Raw genomic sequence first — 13,465 nt, 5'->3', positions numbered from 1 at the left:
AGCCCTGGCAAGTCTGGAACTTAATGTGCTGGCTCTCAGGCCCTGGGATTAAAGGTGAAAAGGTGTATGAGTCACACCTACCTTCATGCTGCTTTTTGAGACAAAGAATTGAATGAAAGGATTCTACATTGGACTCGCAACTTAGTCTTTGCAGATTCAATTTTAGCTTGGCATACAAGAAACTAAATTTTATATTATGACACTTCATTCCCATTTGTCCCCTATCCGATCCCCACCCCCACCCCCTTACTGTTAATCTCTGAAAACAAATCAGATAAAACCTATCCACCGAGCCATCGTTACAAACTATCACTGTACAGGTTTTGGATCCGTAGGAAAACAGCAATAAAGTCAAATATGGGGTTAGAGATTTACCTCAGTGGCAGAGTGCTTGCCTCTCAAGCACAAGGCCCTGGGTTGGTTCTCAGCTCTGGAAGCAGGTTGCAGGTAGACCCAAAGTAAAGTCTAATGTTCCTAAGCTTGAACTGGTAGGGAATAAAAAAACAAAACAAAAAAGCCACAGAAACAGGGCTCCATCCTCAGCCTTGCAAAACAGGAAGAAAAATAAAAGAAACACAAAAAGAAGAAGATACACCCCTGTTCTCTCCTGCCTTCAAGGCATATGAGCTCTGAAAAGAGTGGGTACAGTGGAACCCCACCATTGTTATACACAGGACAGCAAGGGATCTAACAGAAAACTGTTCTCTAAGCCAATAGAAATGTCAGAAGAAGGGTCAGGTCCTGAGGCAGAGTTCAAGATCCACCAGCACATAATCTAGACAGACATTGGAAAGAGTCTGTTAGGCCTGGAGTTCAGAGCTTTATCAGTTCCGTTCTTGCTTTGGTTTTGACACAGGGTCTCACTTAATAGCCTTAAGTTTTTGACCCTCTTCCCAATTGGTCCAATCAAAGGCATGAGCCCCCAGGGTGGCTTGACTTAATGTTTTTATTTGACTTACTTGACTCGATTTTTGAGACAGGGTTGTACTTTGTAACCTTAGTAGCAAGCCACCAAATCCCTAAAGCCCTTGGCATTTATTGAAGGCTAGAGTATCTTTCATATGAATGACAGTGTCCTCTCATCTCCTTTTCTTATATCATAACTGATTTTATTCTAATTCGGTGGCTCAGAGTGGAGCCAGGGACAGGCACCGGATAAGGCTAACCACCAAAAAATATGCCAGTGATCAGAAAATTAGAGGGCTGGAACTCTTTCTTAGTGGGAGGAAGGGCAGAGAATGGGAAGACTTTAAGTTAGGCAGGCTGGTTGGCGCTAACTATGCAGCCTAAGACTCGCCTTGAACTCTCAGCGTATCTATCTACACTGGAATTACAGACATGAATCATCACAGAGGGTTGAGGGTTAAATTTTTCAGTCCCATCCAACAACCTGTGGGTGGCTAGAGACAAAACTCTAAAACATATGGATAATAGGCTAACAAGAGACTAAAGTGGCGACCACAGAGCCTGCTTGGGTCTGCACCAGGTCCTCTGTGTATGTTATGGCTTTTGATTGATGGTTTTGTGGACCTTCTAACCTGTGGGAGCTGGTGTGTCTTTGACTCCTTTGCCTGTTCCTGGGACTCTTTACCTCCTATTGGATTCCCTTGTCCAGCCTCAATGTAACGGCTCTTGCCTTATCTTATTGTATCTTGCTTTGTTGTGTCTGGCTGTCATCTCTCCGAGGCCTGCCCTTTTCTAAGGAGCAAGCAGAGGGGGTGTAGATCTGGGGGTGTGGTACTGAGAGGAGTAGAGGGAGGAGCAAACCGTGATCTGGATATATTGCATGAGAGAGAAATCTATTTTCAATAAAAAGAGAGAGATTTCATGAACTCCACATCCTAACTTTTGATCTCCTTCTGAGACAGGATCATCTTGGATAGCCCAGGGTATCATCAAATTGGCTATGTAGATAAGGATGTCCTTGGACTGCTGCCCCTGCTTCTGTTTCCTGAGTGTAAGCCTGTATCATCGAACCCAGCACTCCGGTGTAGGTTTTAGAGATAACCTACCCCAAACTGCCAATGTATTCTTTAATCTGAATTCGCTATGATAAGTAGATAAACCTAAGTAGAGTATTTCCATGAATTCTTTCCTATGTCACAACAAAAAACAGCTATAACATTGAAGGGGGGGGGAGGATACCTTATTGTAGGGTGAAATATGGGTAACCATGGCCCATGCACATGAATTCAGGCAGCTTCAAGTTCCATGTTCCAATGTGGTAACAATTTCATACAGATTTTTATTTGTTTTTGTCTTTGCTTTATTTGAAATAAGGTAACTCTGCCACATAACTTTGGCTTTCCAGGAACTTGCTATGTAGACCAGGCTGGTCCAGAACTTACGGAGATCCCCCTGCCTCTGCCTCCTGAGTGTTTGGATTAAAGGCACAGATCACAGAGCTCTGCTTCATGAATCTTTTATAGTAAGCAAAAAATGGAAGTTTTAAACCAAGGCAAGGCGATTTAAAAATACATTGCTAGAAACACCAGGTAGGTGGCTTAAGATACAGTATTAAAATCTGTTACAGACCTGCTATTTGGTTCTATTCTCAGGTTTAAGATTGGTGAATGGGAGTGGATTGCTAAAAGGTTTTTATAATAAGCCTAAACATGCTAAGTTGGTCATAGGAGTGCCTTTCAGAGGAACTAAAAATAGCCCAAGAGAATTTAGCTTTGGTGCAGCATTTTAGCTTCCATAGTCATGAGATTTAGGCATTTGGCCATGTAGAATCTTCAGTAGATATGTTGCCATGGCTCCTTTTCTTCTTCCTCAGGAACCTAAATTTACCCTTGCAAATTCTGAACCCAAGGAGGAAGTTCATGGGATACCAAATATATAGCCAATCAGAAGCACAGGTCATAAACTTAGCTGTGGCTTGGAGTTCATGTCTTTGGGGACTGAGTCCTTACTTAACCTGCCTTAAGTAACCTCAAGGTAGAAAGTGTTAGAACTGAATTGTGGGGCACCCACTTGCTGGACACGTGATCTGCCCCCTCATCTGGTCAGAGCAGCCTTATGTGTTGTTTTGTGTCCGAGTGGGAGGACAATGAACAGTTGTTTCTCTCTTCTCCCGCACACTTCCTAACACTGCTGCGGTGCCTCCTCAGACAAAGTGCTTCTTCCATTACCTGGAGATCTTAGACCACGGCAGCCAGTGCCTGTGTAACACCCATTGCCTGTATTGCATTTGGCTCATAACGAGAATCGGGTGGCCTGGCTTCTCACTGGTATTTGCTTTCTAGCATCATGGAGTCCTGTTTACAAAACAGGATTTTTCTCCTCGCAAGAATTCTAAACTGGGCATAGGTGGTGGGTGTATCCTTAGCCCCAACATTCAGGAGGCAGACACAAGAGGACTAGAAGTTTGGGACCAGGCTAGACTACACAGTGAGACCCTATCTCAAAAAGGCCAATAAAAGAGCTGACAAGATGGCGTATCTGGTAAAGGAACATGGCATGCAAACCTGGCAATGTTAGCTTCCTTGTAAAGAACCTGACAACTCAAAGTGGTTATGTGACCTCTGCACACAACCAACAATTATACATTTCTGATTTAAAAAGTAGAAACAAGTACAAATTTCAAACTTCATCCCTAGCATGGGGACAAGAAACTGAATTCAGGTCCTCGGGAAGAGCAAGCCAGTGATCTTACAGCCCCACAGACTTTTTAAACAAATACGTTTAACTGGTGGGCACTGTTCTAAGCAGTGAGTGTACAGACTGGGGGAATATAGCTCAGTGGTAGAGCACTTGCCTACCGTGAGACCCAACTTTACTAATGCAGAAAAAAAATAGACCCATCAATGGTTGATTGATAAGCAAGAGGGGAAAAGCAAGGTCCTCTTCCATTACAGATTGTGCATTCTTCTCAGGGTGGAGGGGAGGAGAGAAAGCTAGTAGGTGAATAAATAAATAAATACAGGCTGTTAAGAGAGACTGAGAGTATAAAATAGGACAAAACACAGTAAATGAAAGAGGGCTCTATTTTTTTTTAAAAGCAGAGCAATTCTTTTTTAAAATTTTTTATTTATTTGATGTATGTGAGTACACTGTAGGTGTCGTCAGACACACCAGAAAAGGGCATCAGATCCCATTACAGATGGTAGTGAGCCACCATGTGGTTGCTGGGATTTGAACTCAGGACCTCTGGAAGAGCTATCAGTGCTCTTAACCACTGAGCCATCTCTCCAGCCCAAGGGATCTATTTTTAAGGGAGTAATAAAGAAATCACAGTATGTTGGTAACTGAAGTTTGAGGTGTGATCTGTCATGTAAAGAGATGGAAGATCAAAGTTCCATGACTCTGGGTGTCTTAGTTACTTTTCTGTTGCTGTAGCAAATCAAATCACTGCACCCAAGGCAATTTATAGACGAAAGCATGTAATGGGGGCTTACAATTTCAGAGGACAAGTCCATGACCATCATGGCAGGAAACATGGCAGCAGCCCAGGCATGGATCTGGATCAGTGGCTGAAAGCTCACATTGGATCCATAAGTACAAGACAAAGAGAGAGCTTAACCAGAAATGCATAGGTTTTAGAAACCTCGAAGTTCACCTCAGTGGCACACCTCCTTCAGCAAGGCCACACCTCCTCCAACAAGGCCACACCTCCTTCAGCAAGGCCACACCTCCTCCAACAAGGCCACACCTCCTTCAGCAAGGCCACACCTCCTCCAACAAGGCCACACCTCCTCCAACAAGGCCACACCTCCCAGTTCTTCCCAAATGGAACCACCAACTATGGACCAAACATTCAAACACAGGAGCCTATGAGGCCATTTTCATTTAAACTACAACACTGGGATGCTGGTAAAGAGGGTATGTATGCATGTCCTCAAGAATAATAGAAATGGAGGGAAGTTATTATATGATAAGCCTTTCTAGGCTTTTGGATTTTTCTTCCCTGCCTTATTTTCCAGGCAAATACATACAAATAGTGAAGTTTATCAGCTGCAACTGAAGCTATCAGGATTTCTATTTTTTCATATTTAACACAGCCCTCAGCATTCCAACGGCCAAGATGCATGGGAACTCCTACCCATCACACCTACTCCAAGTCAATAGCCAGCCCTATCCTCCACCCGAAGTTTAATTCAGTTCTGCCCTATTTTAGATTCCACAGGTCAAGTTATCACTCTCAGAAGACCTGGCAAGGGTCGGGTTGTTACCTCTATTTCTGACCAACCAGCTACACAGAGTTCACTTGAACTGCTCCTTAGGTGTGATTATCTGCCAGAGTGGAATAAAGAGCCCCACTGACTATAAAGGATATTGTCAAGGTATGGGGGAGGAATAGAGGAAGGTGACAACTTTTTTATTCTGCGAGAAATTTGTTACATGATTTCAGGGAAATGATACTGAAACTTTGAGAAGAAGGTAAAATGACCTAACTCCATCCATTCCCATCTCTCAGTCCAGGGTAGACATTCGGTACAATTATGGTTCCACAGAAATAATGTAAAGTGGTCTAGATATAATTTAGAAGCAGTACAACCTACCCTTAACTCCAGCACTCAGGATGAAAAGTAGGAAGATGACCTCAAGTTCAAGGCCAACATAATCTATGTGAGTTTCAGACCACCTAGGGCTACATAGCAAGATCCTGTCTCAAGAAATATTGTTTTCTGGTAAAAAAAAAAAAAATGGCATTATGGTTTTAATATGACATGCCTTACCATAGGCTTATGTGTTAAACACTTGATCCCCAGCTTGTGATGCTATTTTGGGAGGTTCTGGAACCTTTAAAAGATGGAGCCTAGCTGTAAGAATTAAGTCACTGAAAGTCGTGTGTGTGTGTGTGTGTGTGTGTGTGTGTGTGTGTGTGTCTGTGTGTCTGTGTCTGTGTCTGTGTGTGTGTGTCTGTGTGTCTGTGTGTCTCATCCATTGCAAGTCTGAAAGCCAAAACCTGAGTCTTGGAGGCTGGAGCAAGAATGAATCTTCTGTTTGAAGCAAATGGTTGAGTCCTAGAGTCTGGCTCAACTGAGCTTTCTGTCCACTGCAGAAACTTTTAAGTGTCCTTCTCCACGTAGGCTCCGTACCTAGAACTAGGCGCTTCAGACTTCAGATGAGCTTGTCTCAAGTGCTCATCCTTCCCATTTTCCACTGAGCTTTCGGAGTGCTCAGTCTCTGCAGTCCTGGAGTGTCTGAATGTAAGAAGTGTCGACTGGGTCCTGCCTGGTTCACTGTGGGTTTGCAAATAAGGTGAGAATTGTATCCAATCAAGGAAGCACTACCAAAAAACAAAACAAACAAACAAACAAACAAAAAACAAAACAAACAAACAAACAAAAAACCCAACCAACCAACCCCAGAAAATCCTTCTGACCTGTCTGCTCATTGGTGATCCTTGGCTTTGTCTGCTGCTTTTAGGCATGGTCAGACTTGAGCCGGGCTTTTTGTGCAGCTGGAGGTTTTCTTTCTTTTGAAATTTCTTTGCCCGACAAACTTTGTTTCTTCATCGATCAGAGATCCCTGAATGGATCTGGAAGTACCATATTTAGGAGTCTCTCCTGTGTAGTAGGGTGTTTTCTACCCTGTCTATGTTTCCCGAAATAAAGACTCTAAAACTCAAATATATTTGCAAATACCTAGGCCATATGTTTGACCCTTGACTAGGTCATAAATTTATCATTTTGTTTCTCTATTCTAAGTTCTACCACATGGCTGGTTACCTCTGCCCAGCTGTCATGTGTTTGTCCTCCATCATGTCCTCGGAGTGCATCCTCCCTTCCCTGGCTCTGTTCCAGAATAATTTTTCCAACTGGATATCCGACCCTGTATGTGACCCTTTCCTATAGGCCCCAGATGTGTGTGTGTGTGTGTGTGTGTGTGTGTGTGTGTGTTTTAATTGATGGGTGATGTATCCCTATAGTACTCAAGAGATTCGCTGTACATTCTAATCCCATTTACTTGCACACTTTCTTAAGAATCTCTCAGCAGGACATAGTGGCTCACACCTGTAATCCCAGGCCAGGGAAGGCTGCAGCAGGGGACATCAGCAAGTTTGAGTCATTCTGGCATGCACAGTAGATTCTATCCAAGCCTGCACTGTGAGAAGGAAACCTTATCTCAAACCACAAAAGTGAATGGATTTTTGCCAGGAGTGGTGGAGCATGCCTTTAATCTTATTAGGCAGAAGGTAGAAGCCCGATAGTGTATGTGAGTTTGAGGCCAGCCAAGGCTACATAGTGAGACCCTGTCTTTAAAAGTCTGCCAGTAATGGCCAACTACTTGTCAGTATTAGAAACAAACAAACACACACAGACAGACAACATAGGGGCCAGTTCAACTAGAGTAGTGTCAGAGGACAAAATCACAGCAACTCTACTTAACATTTTTAATTGGCTTTATTTTTAATTACAGAATTGGGCAATACTTCATAAAGTAGAAAATGTGTCCCTGTGAAATAAGCAGAACTTGGCTTTAAGGCCAGGAAACAGACAAAAAAAAAAAAAAAAAAAAAAAAAAAAAAAAAAAAAAAAAAAGCAGCAGAAAAAACAATTATAAAAGGAAACCAAAGCTAGTTTTGTAAGTAGCCCATGTTGGCCTAGAACTCAGTGTGTGTATGTCAGAAAGGCCTAAAATCCAAGATCCTCCTGTTTGCTTGGCTGACAGGTGTGTGCCAGCATGTCTGATTTGGTCACTTCAAGTCCCTTGTAAGGCTGGGACTGGGAGATTGGGCAGGAGAGAAACAACTGATGGTTTGTGTTATTATTGTTGGGTTACTTCAAGTTTGAAGGTTCTATGTAAGGATTAAGTCAGGAAGAACTTCTTTATTATGCCAATTAAAATTGGCCAGTTGGAGAAATTTGATGATATCTTTCTAAGTCTAGTATTTTATAGGTAAAATAAATAGCGCAGTCTTTCCCTTGGTGACTGAGAAGTTCAGATTAATTTTGCTTTTCAACATGGGGTGTTAGAGTTCAATGTAGGAACTCAGTTTGTAATAATGATCCTCTGTAAATTCCACTGGGGAACTCTTACAGCTCATAAACACTTTCAGAAAAGTGTTTGAATACAAAATTGACTCACAAAAATCAGTAGCCCTTCTGTATATAAATGACGAATGGACTGAGAAGAAATTGAGAAACAACACCTTTCACAATAGTCCCAAATATAAAATATCCTGGCATGACTCTGACCAAGCAAGTGAAAGATCTGTATGATAAATACTCAAGTCTTTGAAGAAAGAAATTGAAGATACCAGAAGCCAGAAAGATCTACCACATTCATGGATCCATAGGCTTGACAATAAAAATGGCCGTCCTGCCAGAAGCAATTTACACATTCAGTGCAACTCCCATCAAACCCCAACACAATTCTTCACAGATCTTGAAGAGACAATTATCAACTTCACATGGAAACATAAAAAAAAAAAAAAAAAAAACCAAAAACACAAACAAACCAACCTCAGGTAACAAATACAATCCTGAAAAATTAAATTACTGTAGGTCTCATTATTCCTGATCTCAAGTTACACTACAAAGCTATATTAACAATAATAATAAACATGATGATAATAATAACAATAAAACATGTCATTGGCATAAAAACAGATGTGGTGAATTGAATACATAAACCCACACAAACATGGACACCTGATTGTTGATAAGGAAGACAGAATTATATACTGGAAAAAAGACAGCATCTTCAACAAATGGTGCTGGCTAAACTGGATGTCTGCATGTTGGATAATACAAATAGATTCATACTTATGACCCTACACAAAGCTCAACTCCAAATGAATCAAAGACCTCAACTTAAATTTAAGTATATTGAACCTCATAGAAGAGAAAGTGGGGAATTGTTGTGGTAAATATTAAAGAGGAATCTGCTGTTGCCAGTCCTACTCAGTCTCTCTGCAGGAGCTGCTCCTTGAAGTCCCCACACCACCCTCTCTCAGCTGTCTCTCTTTTAGTCTAGAACTTTGACTACCAGTTCCCGTGAGGAGCCTCAGGCCACCATGCTGAAACCGCTTGCCCCAGCTGCTCCTCTATCAGCTGAGAACTTAGCTCACATTCTCCATAGCTTGTAAAAACATGACTCACAACCGTCAACTTATCAAACAGGTTTATATGTTAAATTCTTAATCCACAAACCCTCTACACAATAAGCTTACAACCAGCGGACAAAGATACAAACTGCCCATTCAGAAAAGATAAATTAGATCCATAGAAACCCTTAGAAATAATCATAACAACTTAACCAAGCTAGAGATGCACTGAGAGAAACATACACATCAGCTTCCATCTTGCCTCCATCAATCTTCACCTCCCTTCTCCTCTTCTGCTCCTCCAGCCTCTTTCTCCACCAACCTCTCCACTGTCTAATCATGTATTGCCTTAACATAAACTTACATAGTCCTAAGATCAACAATTAATAAATAGGACCTTCCAGCTGGTTGGAAGACATCCAAGTGCGGCCTTGGCAGATGAGCACCACAACAACGAACAACTATGTAGTGAAGTGGTGGGAAAGATGGAAAAACAGAGTAGGGCAAGAACAAAGGAGAGGCAGAAAGGGACGCATGATGGCAATGACAGGTGAGAAAAAGAGAGGACTGAGGTCAATATGCTGTCATTGCCCAGTAGGGTCAGTGGGATGGTGTGTTAGATCCTGAAGCTTATGCAGACACAGACTAAGCCCACTAACCTGCCATTTGGTTCCACTTTCTCCTGGCTCTGTGCAAAGACAGAGGCAGAGATGGGGAAAGTTTTACTTTCTGGATTGGACTTCCTCAAAGAACTATCATGGTTCATGATACCACCAGAGGCCACGTTGATGTTGGTGGTTCATGGTGCTGCAGTAGATCTTGATGAAGCCTCAGATCCATGTGGACTTATGTAGTCCTATGTTATGCCCTATGCCCCAGAAAGAACCTCAGCCTTTGCTTCCTGGGGGACCTGGAGGAGGTGGGAGCATGCTGATGTGAGTGACACATGTAACCACTGGAAACTATGATGGTCCACGCCATCGAAAAGGCCAAGGACTATGTTGATGTGTGCAGCCAGTGTTACCACCAAAGCACAAGTGGATGCTCATGATTGGGTTTGCTTACCTGAAGCCTTAATGTCCAAGAGTTTGGAGAGCTAACCAAGCTCTTCCCAGGGCTGAAACACAGTGGCTACTTTGGTGGTGGTGGTCATGGTAGTAGTAATGGAGGAAAGCACTCATGTTAGAGTACCCCCTCCCCCATGGTAGCAACACAAGGCTGTGGTGGTGGTAATCGCATGGGCAAGGGAGAACTAGCCCCTCTATATATGCCCATGCCACTGTGCAGAACTCTTTAGCTGATGGCTTCTGGGGCAGATGTAGGAAATACTCATTCTCCCTTGGGTGCCTGATCATTAGGAATTTGACCACGCTCCAGTGAATATATGGACCACACAAAATGGATGCCCTCACCTTCTTCTCTGTTCATGTGTGTGTGTGGGGGGGGAGATGTCACAAGGGAAGTGTGGCAGACATGGAAAGAGAACACAATTGATCAGGGGACGTGATGTGAAATTCCCAAATAATAAATAGTAAAATATAAAATAATAATAACAATAATTAGAGCCTCATGGAACCAAACAGCATAGCAAAGCACACTGTCAATTGAACCAAGGGGCAACTTACAGAATGGGGAAAGATTTTTACCAACTGCATTCAATAAAGGTGTTGTAGGATGTCCTCAAACTCAGAGATCTGCCTGCCTCTACCTCCCAAATGCTGGGATTTTTGGCAAGTGCCACCACTGACTTTTATTTTATTATTATTTAGATGCCTGTTTGTTTTCTTTCTTTTTTAATAATTTGTTTTGATTATTTTGTGCATTGGTATCTTGTCTGCATGCATGTCTGTGTGAGGTTGTTACATATTAGAGTTAGGGACAATTATGAGTTGCCATGTGGGAGCTGAGAATTGAACCAGGGTGCTCTAGAAGAGCAGTCAGTGCCCCCAATCACTGAGCCATCTCTCCAGCCATGCCTGCCTGCTTGTTTTCTAATGAGAGAAAGGGGTAGGGGTGGATTTTATAAGAAGGGAGGTGAGGAGGAATTTGGAGGGGTAGAGGGAAGGGAAACCACAATCAGGATATATTGTAATAAAAACTATCTTCAAAGGAAAAACACATTAAAATTTGTTAAACTACATCGTGACCCTGGGTGAGCTGGCCAAAGCTCTTTGATGATCAGCTGTATGTCCTTGAAGGATACTCAGTGTACTTGACCTGACCTGCAGGATTGCTCCATATCTGCTAGAGCTGCTGGATGCCCTTCAGACTTTCATCTCCTTGGCACAGACGACATGTTGAGTGACGTTTTCCCTGGATATAAGGAGATCCAGAAAAATATCTTCATCTTGTAGTGTGTCTTTAAATTTTTGCGCATTTATCTTGAACCAACTTCAAAAGAAAGAAGGGAAAGGGAGGTAATCTATGTATTCTACAACCAAAAAATGTGTGTTTGGGGAGGGGGGTAGTGATAACAGAAGTGGCATTTAGCTCAAATCTTTGTCTCGCCTGAGTAGCTGTGAGATGATTGAAGGCAAGCTGCCTAACTGCTTTCTGTTTCTCTTGTCTCAACATTAATATGGTCACGACCTTATTGACAATATCTGTCTTACAGAGTCAATAAAAGACTGAGATGGTACATGAAAGGCAATTTGGGTAGTGCCTGGAAAATGGTGTTTAAATAGTAGCAGTTACAATTGTTGATTTGGAGAACAAATATGTATTGGAACCTTCTGGTGACAGATGTTGTACTGGTAGAAATAATAACTAGAAATCAGCATAATTCCTACTTGGGTGAGAGTTAGAGACATGGAATATGTGTAAGAAGTGGAATTAGAATGGTGAAGAAACTCACATTCATCTAGGAGTAGAGATCTTGGAACATTTTCCTTCTTGTGGGGTGGGCAAGAGATACTCCTTAGAGAAGGTGATATTTAATAGCAAGTGTGAAAGAATGAGTAGATATCTACCACATGTGTGGGCAAAAGAAAGAAAAGGAAAGTTATTCTGATGGACACACACACACACACACACACACACACACACACACACACACACACACTACTCTATGCTTCTCAGGGAGCAGAGAAAGGACATGGTGGTTGGGACTGGGGAGGATGTGGATGTAAATGAATAGAATGCACACTGTTTGCAGGATGATGAGTACACATCCCAAACAAGCACTGCAAAGATACTAGAGTGAACCAAGGCAGACAGTGATGACCGTGATTTCCTAAGCAGAGCGTGAGAGTTGCTCCCAAAGCAATGGCTTCTTGCAGCAGGGGGCACGGGTATTTATTTCAGGAGCCTCCGCAGATAGAAGAAAGCAACCAGAGTCCTGAGCAAGCAAGCGAGCTAGAGGCTGGTGGACGGCTGGAGCAGAGCAATGCTTAAATCAAAGGAACTTGTTTCTTCAAGCTCTTCAGGCAGTGATTCTGACAGCGAAGTTGAAAAAAAAGTTAAAGAGGAAAAAGCAAGTTGTTTCAGAGAAACCTGTGAAGAAGCAAAAGCCTGGTGAGACTTCTAGAGCTCTGTCATCCTCCAAGCAGAGTAGCAGCAGCAGAGATGATAACATGTTCCAGACTGGAAAGATGAGATATGTCAGTGTTTGGGACTTTAAAGGAAAAATTCTGATTGATATTAGAGAATATTGGATGGACTCAGAAGGTGAAATTAAACCAGGGAGAAAAGGTATTTCTTTAAACATAAAACAGTGGAGCCAGCTGAAGGAACAGATCTCCGACATAGATGATGCAGTGAGAAAGCTGTAAACTCTGAGCCACAGCAAACCTGTACTGCTGTAGCTGTTTTACTCTGTCTTTTTACATTGGCTTCTGTTTTCTAAATGTTGTTTTCCAAGCTGTTGTATATTTGGATTGCAGAGCAATTTGTAAGACAAATACTTTTTTTAATGTGCATTATTAAAATGTTCTAAGTGAAGCTAATTGTCAACTTTATTAAAGAGGATTGCTTTGTGCCCCCTACCTAGTGTAAAAAATAAAGTCAGATCATTACAATTATAAAAAAGAAGAAGAAGAAGAAGAAGAAAGCAACCAGGTTAAAATATCAGAAGGAAAATGAATACATTTTGGAGCATGCATGGTTCAAAGTATGGAGCACATTTAAAAGATGAATGGGTGGCTAGGAGTGCCTATGGGCAAACTTTGTATGTATCGTAGTTCTAGCAGAAAACAAAGAGAAGATACTTTTTAAAAGTATTTTTTAAAGATTTATTTATTTTATTTTGGCATACAAGCATTTTTTCCTGCAAATATGTATGTATATATTGTTCGTGCCTGGTGCCATTGGAGGTCGGAAGAGGGCATTGGGTCCCCAGATGACTGTGAGCTACCATGTGGGCACTGGAGAACAAACCTGTGGTGTGTCCTCTGGGGAGAAACTCGTGCTCTAACTGCTGAGTCACTTGCCATTCTCAGGGTATTTTTTGTTTTTCAAATAAGGTCTCCG

At 42.1% G+C, this 13,465-nt stretch overlaps 1 pseudogene across 1 annotated transcript; it reads left to right on the top strand.

Annotated features, from left to right (window-relative positions):
• Nucleotides 1–12,383: 12,383 nt before the first annotated feature.
• On the top strand, nucleotides 12,384–12,850 carry LOC308416630 (activated RNA polymerase II transcriptional coactivator p15-like; annotated as a pseudogene). Its single transcript has one exon. The product of its transcript is annotated as an activated RNA polymerase II transcriptional coactivator p15-like (transcript).
• The last annotated feature ends 615 nt before the right edge of the window (nucleotides 12,851–13,465 follow it).

Source organism: Micromys minutus (assembly GCF_963924665.1).
Source record: "Micromys minutus genome assembly, chromosome: 2".
NCBI classification, from domain to species: Eukaryota; Metazoa; Chordata; class Mammalia; order Rodentia; family Muridae; genus Micromys; species Micromys minutus.
Note: the sequence above shows the minus strand (reverse complement) of the source record. Positions and strands in the feature narration are given on the sequence as shown.